The sequence below is a fragment of the Globicephala melas genome, chromosome 3 (genome assembly GCF_963455315.2).
Source record: "Globicephala melas chromosome 3, mGloMel1.2, whole genome shotgun sequence".
Taxonomy (NCBI): Eukaryota; Metazoa; Chordata; class Mammalia; order Artiodactyla; family Delphinidae; genus Globicephala; species Globicephala melas.
In genome coordinates, this window is record NC_083316.1 from 123085102 (window position 1) to 123098474 (window position 13373).

A 13373-nucleotide genomic window follows, 5' to 3' on the forward strand; every position below is an offset into this window, starting at 1 on the left:
TGTCAGAGGGGAGAGAGGAAAAGAAAGGCAACTTAGTTATTTTTTTTTTTTAACTGGTTTCACAGCTTGCATGGCTGAACGGCCAGTAAGGGGTCAGATACTCAGAGAACTTCCATCTCTCTTGTTCCCTTCTTGACTGCTTGCCAGAGTCAGAGCTGACTGGAGAGTAGAGGAAAGCAAAAAAACACTGGCGATGCGGAGTGCGCGTTCTGGCCAACACAGGGCTGGGGAGTCAGTTCTGACAAACGTGGCCTGTTTTGTTCCATGGACATTTCTGTTTCAAATTTGAATTGGACCTTTGGTAGGGTTACATTTTCTGGCTTACTATGACTTCCAGTTTCCAAACATATACGTATCCAATACTAATGCATATACTAACATATATATATATATATAATTTACACATTTATTAATATACATATATTCAAGTCAAAAAGGCACTTTTCAGAACATTTTTGGAGGGCAGTAGTGACAGTTTACTTCTCAACAGCATGGATGTTCCCTTCAATTCTACTAGATTTTACAATTAAGGGGAACACTGCATCGTCAAATTTTGGAAAAGACTATCCATTTAAGAATGATTATATTAGCAGAAAAAAAAGTCAAATATCAAAACCAAATTGACCTTTTGAAAACACACACAGAACTAAGCAGCCACCCTCACTGTCCACGACAGATTTTTCCCGAACTCCTGCATGGAAACACTCATTCACTCAAGCCGCTTGAGGGTAGAATTGTTCCCCATCTGCTTTTCTCACTGTTGCTGATGGCGCGTTGGATGGAAGCAGCACAGGGTCATCATTCAGAGCCTACACTTTGCAGTCAGAGGAGGTTTGTATTTAGTTTTGCTCTGACCTGACACAAGTTCCCAAACATGATGAGTCTGTGTTTTCCCTTTTTAAAAGTGGCAATAATAATGATAGTACCCATCTCTCAGAGTTGTAGACTTTGAAGGCACTGAGCATAAACAACTTAATAAAGAATATTATTATTGGCAAAGGGTCTAAAATGTTCAATAGTTTAAAAAATCAAAAGAAGAAGAACATTAGCTGAGCAAATTTCAGCTAGTTGCTATGAAGTAGGCACTGCGCTAAATACTTTAAACGAATTATCCCATTATCACACAAATCTGTGAGGAGGATACCATTAGAACCCCATTTTACAGGTGAAGAAACTGAGAGCTAGGAAGTTTTCATAACTCATCTGAGGTGATATCTAGGACGTGGAAGAGCTGGGATTTCCACCCAGCCTGTCTGAATTCCATATTCCCACTCTGCCAAAGTCAGCCTGCCCATGAAATCCCAATATTCCCAGTGTGCCAAGGTCAGCCTGTCCATCTAACAGTTAAAGCCCGTAGGCCCAGAGAGGTTGCACAGCTTGAACTAGAGTCTTGTTTGGAAGGCTGAGCTGGAATACAGTTTCAGATGTCAATTATTAAAGTACTTGTGTCTCCTCTAAGACTATACAGGGCTACAAGTTCCCAATAAAATTAGCATCTGGGAGGGAAGAAGAAAGGCATTTGCAGCATTTATTAGTGCATAGAAAGGCCACACGCATAGTCCTATTGCTGAATCTTTCTTGTACTTCTAGCTCTGGCCTTGGATTTCAGCATTAGGCATTCTTTGATAAGTTCTTACTCTTCCTTGTGAGTCATCACTGGCCCTCTCTAAACTGCCAATTCTTCTGTTGAATCTGGGACTGCATCTGTCTCTTAGGGAATACCAGCTACAGAGGAAGTACTTCCTGATTTTTGTCCTAGTGCATTTCCTATGTCAGTAGTTTTGATTCTAGGTGTAGACTCTGTACCTATTGTCACAAAACATGTGCCTAAAAATAAGCAGACATATACAACTCTGAAACACACACACACACACACACACACACACACACACACACACAGAGGCAGATTTAAATATGCGCCTTTTCATTTGCAGCAACATGGATGGACCTAGAGATTATCATACTAGGCAAAATAAGTTAGAAATAGAAAGACGAATACCATACGATATCATTTATATATGGAATCTAAAATATGACACAAATGAACCTATCTACAAAACAGAAACAGACTCACAGATATAGAGAACAGACTTGTGGTTGCCAGGGGGATTGGGGGAGGGAAGGATTGGGAGTTTGGGATTAGCAGATACAAGCTATTATATATAGGATAGATAAACAACAAGGTCCTACTGTGGAGCACAGGGAACTGTATTCAATATCCTGTGATAAACCATAATGGAAAAGAATAGGAAAAAGAATATATATATATATATATATATATATATATATATATAACTGAATCTGCTGTACAGCAGAAATTAACACATTATAAATCAACTATACTTCAATAAAATTTTTTAAAAATATGGGCCTTTGTATAGGTATTCATATTGCTTCAGGAAATTTTAGCTTTAGAGGGAAGCTTGCTTATTGTAAATCAACTTGTTTCACACTTGAAAAGACCAAGTCATAGAGAATTACTGATTTGCTGAGAGTCACAGAGCAAGGGATCATGCGACAAACTCAATGTCAGTGACATTTCCAACCATTATCCATAGATATGGTTGCCTAGGCCCGTGTGCTCAGTTGATTAGTATGACAGGTCAAGGTAGCCAATGTTATTGACAGTTTTCTCATCCAGGGCAGTCTTTGGACCCAGTTTCCATCTTCCACCAAGATCATTGCCAAATGATGGCATTAGCGATGTAAAGAGAGTTTGGATCATGCCATCTCTATCCTAGAAGAGCTAGACAGCGGCTGAAAACACAAATGCCTTGATCAGTTAGGATGAGAAAGGCTGGCTAGCTGTAAGATACTCAGTAGAGTTGATACATGACCTGAGTTGATACATGACCTCAGAAATGGTGGGATGGTGGGGCCTGGAGGACCCAGGCCATGTATAAAGGGGGCAACAGCTACTCAGCTCCAGCTGAAAGTTGCCATGGAGGATTTCAGTCCAGTGTTATTAGATTGGCTGGGTTTTTGTTTATTTTTCAGAAGAAGCCAGAAATCTGGATCACTACATGAAAACATAAAATTTTTAAATGTCAATCAATTCAAATTTGAATACCGTGTATGTGGCTGACCCAACATAGGGCAGACACACCACATCGGCACACTGAATGTGATATCTGTATCACCAATTTGCAAACCTCTGGCAAGAATATTTGAGCTGAATGACACCTTCGATAATATCTAGTCCAGTTCTTTCCATTTGATAGATTAGGAAGCAAGGCCCCAAGAGGGGAGACAACTCACAACACAGTAAAGTTACTTTTGTTGCAGACCTATGACTCTACGATGACAATTTTATTTCTGATACCAGATTTTCTTTTACCATCAGGCTACCTCTCATGGTCACGGGTTGGTAATATACCTGTCTGGATTTAATGAAGGTTCTTTAGGGAAGTGTATTTAATTGCTAAAGAGGATGACTGGGAGAATGAAGTTGACAAAGGTGAGAAAGGAAAATGCATTTCTCTTAAATTGCATACCTTGACCATTACCCTAAACCTTGGTACCAAATGACACGCCAGTTGCTATGGTAACATTGTCAATAAGCAACATTCTCTACTAGATCCAACAGCTAAACATCCCAGAAGATGCTCATTCCCCTCTCCTTACAGCTACAGCTCAGGAGGGTACTGAGTCCCAGTTACTGGAAGGCCAGGCAGTCAGCCCACTGATGGCACACACCTGTCTTCTTTCTAGGATCACGTAATAGCCGATTTCTGAATTTGATGAGCGCTTGGAGCCATTTGGTCTAATCGCCTCATTTAAAATCAGAGGACTGGGGTCCAGAGGGGGCAAAGCCACGCAGTGAGTTAACCGCAGAGTTGGAGCCAGATCCCACAGCTCCGACGCCCAGCACTGGCTCTTCTTCTTGCACTGCCCCAGCAGGGCCCTTCAGAGTCGAAGCCAGCATTTGTCCTGCCTTTCTGTGCCAACTCGGCTGGGGAATACAATGAACAGAGGGTGTGACATGCAGCAAATAAAGCTCCTTATTGATTGGGAGGCCACTGTAAAGAGTTGTTTTCATGGGCTTGGCATGAGCAGCCTGCTTCTTTCTGCAGAGAGAGAGACAGAGACAGAGACAAGAGAGGGAGATGATCCTTGCCCAGAGAAATTTTCCCTGAGAAGAATCTAATTTGAAATTGGCTCTGAGACAGGCTGCAGACGCGTAGTCAACTACATAGAAAGAGCCTACAATTGTGCAATTCTCTCTGAGTGTGTTGTCATGAGGAGACCATGATGACTTAAGAAAAGCTCACAGTATGAATGGATATCTCGCTAACACACCAGCCACAACTTGGTGTAAAAATCTTTCTAACTAGGATGCCTGATCTCAAGAGGAGAGACTCTGCTGCTTCAGAGACAGAGACAGTTAAAAATAAAGAAAGAGGGGCTTCCCTGGTGATGCAGTGGTTAAGAATCTGCCTGCCAATGCAGGGGACACGGGTTCAAGACCTGGTCTGGGAGGATCCCACATGCCGTGGAACAACTAAGCCCGTGCGCCACAACTGCTGAGCCCACGTGCCACAGCTACTGAAGCCCGTGCGCCTAGAGCCCATGCTCTCAACAAGAGATGCCACCACAATTGGAAGTTCACGCACCGCAACGAAGAGTAGCCCCGGCTCGCCGCAATTGGAGAAATCCTGCGTGCAGCAACGAAGACCCAACACAGTCAAAAATAAATAAATAAAATAAATAAAATTTTTTAATGTGTTTAAAATTTTTTTTAAATAAAATAAAGTAAAAAAAGAATGTGTATATGTATATAACTGAGTCACTTTGCTGTACAGCAGAAATTAACCCAACATTATAAATCATCTACACTTCAATAAAAAAATAAGGGGACTCCAAACTTAAACTAATAGAAGAGAGGCTTTTATTTTTTACTTGATACCTCAACACCTTATATATGGCTCCGTTTCAGCAACTGCTGCTGTGTTTAGTAAAGATAGGTCACTTCTATATCCCCAAATTGCCAGTGAGCTCATAAAGGGCAGGAACATGGAAACAGGAACAGTGAAGGTAAATACGTCAGGTTTTTAAATCAAATTTTCCTTTGCATCAGATTGAATAAACCATTAGCGATATCACACTGAAACCATCATTGGATTGATATTGCTGGGTTTAATTCACTGCATGATTTCAATTGACAATCAAGCAAATTGTTAATTGGCTAAACTGACTGTCAAAACAGTCCATCTGATGGGAGAAAGGGCAAGGGGGTGGAAGAGAGAGGCTATATTGACTGATTACTAAGAAAGCAGAATCTAGAGGGACTCAAGGTGATTGGATGAGTGAGGAAGGGAAGAGGCGAAGAAATCTCGGGCTATTGGTGAGACAGTGGAACCACTCATTTTTTATTGTTCTTTTGATCCTACATCCCAAGAATTTACTTGCTGAACAAAGGAAAAAAGCTTTTATACTCTCAAAGAAGTAATAATGCTGCAATGTGCCTGACTGGAAATCTCACTCCATTTTACTAATCAAAGGAAATGGAGGTGCCTAACATCCTTGAGAAGATGGATGTAAATATCTGTGTGTTAGATATTGAGAAAATGAGAAGACAGTTACTCTTCCCCAGTGTATCCTAGCATGTCATTTGGGAATAGGATTAAAAAGTAGCATAGATCAAAGCATTTTTTGCTCAACTTCTCCCTATACACGACTATTATTTTGTAATCGTTTTTCTAATATTTATCATAAGGCCTTAATAGATGGTTACTGTAGTCCTTTCTACACTCTCTTTTAAAAAATCTTTTGGAGGTATACTTGACTTTTAATCAATTGGACATATTTAGAATCCACAATTTGATAAGTTTTGACATGTTATATACCACACTTTCAAACATCACTCCAATCAATACAATAAACACAGCCAACACGCCCAGAATATTTCTTCTGCATCTTTGTAATCATTCTTTCCAGCTCTTGCTTCCTACATCTCCCTCAACCCCCCATCTCAGGTACCTCTGATTGGCTCACTGTTACTATTCATGCCTTTGTATTTTCTATAATTTTATATAAATGCTACCCTATGATATATACTATTTTTTTCTGACTTCCTTCACTCAGCATAATTATTTTGAGATTAATCTACATCTTTGTGTGTGTTAATAGTTCATTCCTTTTTATTGCTGACTAGCATTCCCTTATATGGATATGCTATAATTTGTTGATCCATTACCTGAGTTTGGGTTGTTTCCAATTTTTTGTCATTATAAATAAAGCTGCTAGAAACATTCATGTACAAGTATTTGCATATGCTTTTATTTCTCTTGGGTAAATACCTAGGAATGGAATAGTTGAGTATTATCGTTAAGTGTATTTTTAAAATTGTAAGAAATGTCAATCTAAAGTGACCTTTTTCTAAAATGATTGTTATCACCGACACGTCTGAGAGGTCCAGTTCTTCCACAGCCTCACCAGCCCACTGTATAGGCAGATGTTTTATTGTTAGCCATTCTACTGGGAATATAGCAGTATACTGTGTTTTAAATGTGCACTTTCCTAAGTAAGTATCATTTCTGGTGCTTTGTTGCTATCTATATGTCTTACTTTTCTTGCCTTGTTCCATTGGCTAAAACCTCCTGTAAAAATTTTAACAAAAGCAGTGCAATTAGATATGCTTGTCTTGTTCCTAAACTTAAAGGGGAAGTCTTTCAGCTTTTCACCATTAAGTATATTAATTGGTGATTTTTCATAGATGGGTTTACCAGGTTAAGGAAGTTCCATTCTATTTCTAGTTTGCTGAGAGTTTTTATCAGGAATATTTGTTAAATTTTGTGAAATATTTTTTTCTGCATCTATTGAGGTGATCACATTTTTTCTTTTAATATTTTATTTATCTAGTCAATTATGCTAATTAAATTTTTAATGTTAAAGTAATCTTGCATTTGGTCATGGTGTATTATCTTTCTGTATACTGTTAGATTTTAATTGCTAAAATTTTGTTTATAAATTTTGCATTTATATTCATGAGAGAAATTAGTATCAGGGACTGCTGACCTCACAGAATAAGTTGGGAATTATTCACCCCTCTTCAATTTTCTGGAAGAGTTTGTGTGTAATTGGTACTATTTCTTCCTTAAATTTGTGGAAGAATTCATCAGTAAGCCATCTGGCCTGGAAGGAGGGAGAGAGGGAGGGAGGGAGGGAAGGAGGGAGGGAGGGAGGAAGGAAGGAAGAAGAAAGAAGGAAAAGGAATCCACTAGGCTATGTGTACATTCCACATGTCTTTGCCCTCAGGCACTATCAGAATTTTTTGCCTGCTTATGTTTCCATCCAATGAAGTTCCTGGATTCCCACCATGGCATCCCATCATCCCTGTGGCCTGAAATGTGTTTATCCTCCATACCACTCCCTCAGACTATGTTTTCTGCAAAAGGCAGTGTTAACCAGAGAAACCCATTGTTCTAAGCCATGAGTTACTATTTTATCATTTATAACTAATAGCATCATAAGAGATTCTTTAACAAGTTCTTACAGGATTCCTGAGAGTAGAAATTTAAGTCACCATAGAAGACCATTTCTAGACACAATGAATATTTTTTTCTCATCATATCACATCATTCAGGTGCCCGGGATCTTTACTCACATAAAACTAACTTTGAAATGACATACAAAATCAAAACAATTTTATGGTATAGTTCTGGCTTCTAACAAGATTATCGTTTCCATATCAAACCCCAGCTTCTGCAGCAGACTCTATCTCCTCAGATAGTTATTCTCTCTTTCATATTATCTCTTTACTTCATACTTATGGTAAATGATGTGTCAGAAACTCCTGGTTGCCTATGCAATATCCATCCCTTCCTTATATCTTAATAACAGATTCTTGATTTTGTTCATTGCTACACATTGTCCTGTTTGAAAAACAAACAAACAAGCACGCTTGGAATCATAGACTCCCTTGCATCTAGGGACAGCCATGTGACTCATATCTGCCTCTCCTAGGTGTATCTGGAAGCATTTTTTGTCTCATGATACAGATGCCACCTTTCCCGCATTTACCATTGCTCCCCTTTGTCCTTTCTGCAATAGTATGTGATGACAGGAGCTATTGTAGCCTTCTGGTATTCCAAAGAAAAAGGACCACAGAGACCTTGACCCTGATATATTTAAGCCACTGAACCAACACAACAATGGCCTGCCTCTGGCTTTTCAGGGCAGAAAAAAAAACCCAGCTTAATTTGTCGAAGCCACTCTTTATTCAGTTACAGCTGAATCCAATGGCCCATACACAAATGGAGAAAGAGGATGTTACTATCTCTGCATAATTACATAGTCATTTGTATTTCTTCCACAAAAAAAACAGTCATTTTTAGATATTAAGAGGTACGTCAGTTTAGAACAATACATTTTACTCATCTTCCGGCTGACGACGTTCAACCTTTAGCCAAAATGTATCAAAGCACAGATAGCACTACATTATAATTCTTTATTTACATATCTGTTTATAGACTCTGAATTCTTTAAGGGCAAGACCTATGTCTTATTTATCCTTTCACCTTTAAAACCTAAAATATCTCTTGGCACCTGTTAAGAGGTCAGGGAGTGTTTCATTGAATTAGACTAGAAGGAGAAGAAGCTCTTTAATCCCACGGTGGAAGCTGTTGCCACAGGATTAAAAACTAGTATTCGGATACATGATAGGACGGGCAAGAAGAAGGGAGCCAGGATATAGGGCCAGCTCTTCGTCATTAAACCAGTGTCTCACTCCCTATAATACAGAGAACACTGTGTGGTTTCACAAGGACAAAAGTGCCTTCTAGCATCCTGAAAAAAAAAAAAACTGGCAAAAAAGAAGCCCTGATAGATGCTTTAACAAATACTCCTCTATTTTCAGCCTTTTCTGCCTGTAATTACTTTTCACCAAAGACAGCAATCATATTAAAAAATAGCTCTCCTACTCGCTGCACTTAAAATGGATGGTGAATTATGAAGCACAAGTGGCAAAACGCCAAACAATGACCTGCTTATTTAATGTTATTTTCTCCTATGTGGATTATTCACTCATCAATCGCCTTGGAACTGAGAGGTATGGTTTTCTCTGGCCCATGGGGTCTGAGACCACCAGGAACCAGCACCAACTCAAATTCAGTTTCTTCTCAGGCCTGTCCATGAAGGTTAGACAAGTTACTAAGGCATGAAACATCCAACTCCTGAGTCATTCACAACCGAAGTTGCCTAAGCGTGAGGTTACACTTCGGCCTGAAGGCTTGCGAGATCATCTTTGGGATGGGTATTGTTGTGATGGAAAGGACAGATAAGATGCAACTCCGTGGGAATGGGCAATTTTGACATTGTAAATTATTTGTAATTTTATATTATTGGAAGCCATCCTCTTCAAAGCCACAGGCCTATAATCCTGAGAAAGGTCACTCAGTGTGGAAACTGGAGTATTTTGAATAAAACAGGAAAGGCAGGGTTGAAAAGACCATTTGTCCTGCAAGTTAGGGGAATGGCTTTACAATGAGGAATTTTAAATGAAGTTTGAATTTGCAACCATTCATTTGAACAGGCATGCCTAGACCACCTGATAAATAATACATTTGTATTGTGCTTATGAAATATGCAAATGGAGTCCAATTTGCAAATAAACGCTTTGAAGAATATTTTAAAACTTCGAGGTTACCTAATCCTAGGAGTCTCTGTATTCATATTGGTGAGGTTTTTGTCTTACTTTGTGACAGTTGCTATAAATTCAATTAAACTGTATGGCAAATTAAGTTTTGGTGGTGGTTGTTTTCTTTCTTGCTGAAGGAAGAAAATGATCAAGAGGTTAGCAAGATGGGAAGCAACCAGCACGTTTGCAAATAGGGAAATCAAACAATGTCACATCAAAATAAGAAGGAAGGAAATCCAGCCAGCTGAGCAGGTACAGCCGGATTTGTTATCCTTGTCCTTCGCCCCCTTTGTCCACATGCTTTCCTTGCTATGGAAAAAAGTAGAAGCAATTAGAATCCACAAAGTTAGAAGGTAAAAAATTCTCTGACAGCAAATGGAAACAGAACGCAGAAACTCAGAATCTGCAGGCACGAAAAATACTGCAAGGGATGGTCATTTAAAATGTGTTCCAGGATCGTAGAGCAGCCCCTGACAGCCACCCAGAGCATAGTAAGTAATCACGCCCAACATTGGCCTCTTGTAAACTGAAGGTTCAAAATTGTGGCCGATGTATATATCCACAGACATAACACCTAGTAGGTACATGCATACGGAAACGCATGAACAAGATGCTGAATTCCCCTTACAAATTAGATGTGTTCTCCAGCCCTCGAGCTTACTGTCTGGGGAGGTTTTGTTGTACGCTGGGCACCGAGAGAAGCAGGACTCAAAGAGTCCTCCTAACAGCCCCATAGGTTAAGTGATTATAAGCAAAGAAATTAAAGCACAGAGAGGTTAAGGGGCTTATCCAAGATCATATGGCTAAGAGTGGCAAAGCTGAATCGAAAGTCGGGCCTCGCTGCTCATCATATCTCCATCAGGTGCCTCTGTTGTAAAAGGCAGATGGAACTTCTGCGACCTAAATTCTTTCCGACGCATATGAGGGAAGCTTCCTGGTTAACAGGAACCTCAAGGTACCTTTGGTAAATGGAGCATCCATTAGTAATGGTCAGTTAGTAAATTCAGATGTTTCTTAAAATTCTACACACATGCCAAGTACAATAGGTGACAGTCAAGAGTCGCATGAAAGAGGAAATGCTGTGGTTTGCTTTTGATGATCTGAATTTTCTCCCTCTCATGCTTCTTTTAGGTCACACAATTCTCCCACACAGGAAGACCTCTTTGGCTGGAGCCCAAGATGTTGGACTGAGTTTCTCTCGAAACAATCAGGTGCGGGGAGAGCCCCCAAAATGACTAGACACGTGTGGCTCACCTGCTGACCTAACCCCATTGAACTAGACTCTGGACCATCATCATTAGGGAGAGGAGTTGCCGAGGGAACTGCAGCTCTGTGGGGCATAAGCTACTCAGCCTCTTGTAGTTGTGTGCAAAAAAAGATGTGTGATTAATAAGCAATAGGAAGGACAATTACAATGGCGGGAGAGATGAAGTGAGCTGAATGTCATTGGAATTGGGCCACTACCCCATGCTTTAGGGCTGGTGGGATGCTGTTTCTTATTACATCTAATAAATTGCTCAACAAGTATTTATTGAAGGCCAACTATGTCCAAGTCTGTGGGGATATGGAAAATAAGGCTGCTGTTCTCATGAAACATACTCTAGGAGATGGGAAGATAGACAAACAATGAAATAAATAGACACATGATTTATTAAGTAGTGATACGTTCTATGAAGCACAAAGAAGCTGGTTAAGGGGCTTATAAAGCTTAGTTTATATAAGAAGGTCAGATAAATCCCCTCTGACAAAGTGACATTTGAACATAGACCAAAATACATAAGTGAGCCAGGCAGCTAGGAGAGGTCATTCCAGGGAGAGGGAACAGCCTTTGCAAAATCCCTAGAGTTAGTAAGTGCTCTGTGTTCAGGGAACCCTAAGGAAACTAGTGCGGCCACAGAAGGGGTGGGAGAGGAGCAGAAGGTAACAGGGACAGAGAGGATACGTTGGCAGGCAGGTTGTGTAGGGCTTAACACTGAGGACACTGCAAGGAATTTTACCTTATACTCTAAATGAAATGAGAAGTCACTGGAGAACCTGACTGCTATACAGAAAGAAACAAGAGTAAAAACAAATAAAAAAAGAAGAATCAGGTTAGGAGGCTGATGCAATAACCAAGTAAGAAATAGACCAGAGTGGGAGCAGTATAGGTAGGTAGTCAGGAGTGTTGGATGCTGGCTATGCAAGAAAGACAGTTATGAAGGGTGATGCCAAGATGCACGTGGCCTAAGTGACTGGGAAAATCGAATCACCATGAACGGAAATGGGGAGGAGTAGGCTGGGAGGTGTTGCCTATGTTATGCTCAGATGCCCATTAGATATTAAGTAGATATTATGTACCATCATCACCTTCCTTCACTATGACTCCTTACTCTGTGCCAAGCTATCTTATTTAATAGGATGTGTAAATTGGATTGACATCCATCTTCTCCCCTGGAGTGTAGTCCCCTGAGAGCAGTGACTATGTCTAAATCTCTCCACTGTATACCTAGCACCCAGCACAGCACCTGACTTGTAGTTAGCGCTTGGTAACTAGTGAACAGGTGAATGAATAAAAATGTGAAGGGGTGATTCCTCCCAATGATTCCCTGTGGTAGGAAGTGGGGCAACTGCATCTCTGCTTCCTCAGCCTGCCTGGACCAGGTCAGAGAACAAAACTGCACCAGTGGAATGACCTGCATAGAGGCCACTGGAGCCAGCATCGTCTCTTTCCTTTTGGTTCAGGTCATACCTTTGCTTTAATTCAAGGGTATCAAATGCTGATGTTATTTTATTATTACAAAATTTAGGAGAATTCAAAGAAAATATATTTATGCCTTATATGTGGAATCTTTAAAAAAAATGATACAAATGAACTTATTTACAAAACAGAAATAGACTCACAGACATAGAAAATAAACTTATGGTGACCAAAGGGGGAAGGCGGGGGGCGGAGGGATAAATTATGAGTTTAGGATTAACTGATACACACTACTATATATAAAATAGACAACCAACAAGGACCTACTGTATAGCACAAGGAACTATATTAAATATCTTGTAATAACCTATAACAGAAAAGAATCTAAAAAAGAATATATAACTGAATCACTTTGCTAAAACTAACATAACATTGTAAATCAACTGTATTTCAATAAAAACTTTTAAAAATATATGTATTTACACAATAAATATTGTAGATTTATTTTCTTGATTTTAAATGGCTCTATGGCTGCCTAATTTTAAGTTTCCCATCCATGTTAATTGGAAAATTTATTCTAGGATTCCTCTGTGGTCTCACCCAACCCACCAGAACATCCTACTCACACAGTTTGTACCTCCAACATCACACTCTGAAACTCTCATCCTCATGTTAGTTTTACCTTCAGTCAGAGCATGTTGTAGCCTACACTTGAGCACCAGAGAGACCCTATGACACACTCCTCAAGGCACAAGCTGATCTTCGTGCTTAAAATTCCACCACTAAGAGGCATTTCTCTGCATTGACTTTTCCTTTCATTAACCCTTCAATAAGATGGGTCAAGAAATGAAGTTGTTATTTTCTATTAATATTTTAACAGAGTAGAATGATCTCTATGTGACTTGCTGCACCTGGCCGGGGATGGGTCCCATAAGAGCATTTAAGACAGAAATTTGGAGAGATCTTACCATTTCTGCAATTGGCAGCTCGGTCAACATAAGATTCAGGTATTAGGCAGCAAAGAGTGTGAGTGCTGGTGTTTTAAAAAGCCTCCATCCT

General features: G+C 39.8%; 1 long non-coding RNA gene across 1 annotated transcript in view; it reads left to right on the top strand.

Annotated features, from left to right (window-relative positions):
- The window catches only part of LOC132597110 (uncharacterized), a 36160-nt gene extending 24978 nt beyond the window's left edge, over positions 1-11182 (top strand). Inside the window, exons 2-3 of the long non-coding RNA XR_009563472.2 lie at positions 9775-9889; positions 10769-11182. This is a non-coding gene — a long non-coding RNA (uncharacterized lncRNA). The remainder of the gene's footprint in view (positions 1-9774; positions 9890-10768) is intronic.
- Positions 11183-13373: the final 2191 nt, after the last annotated feature.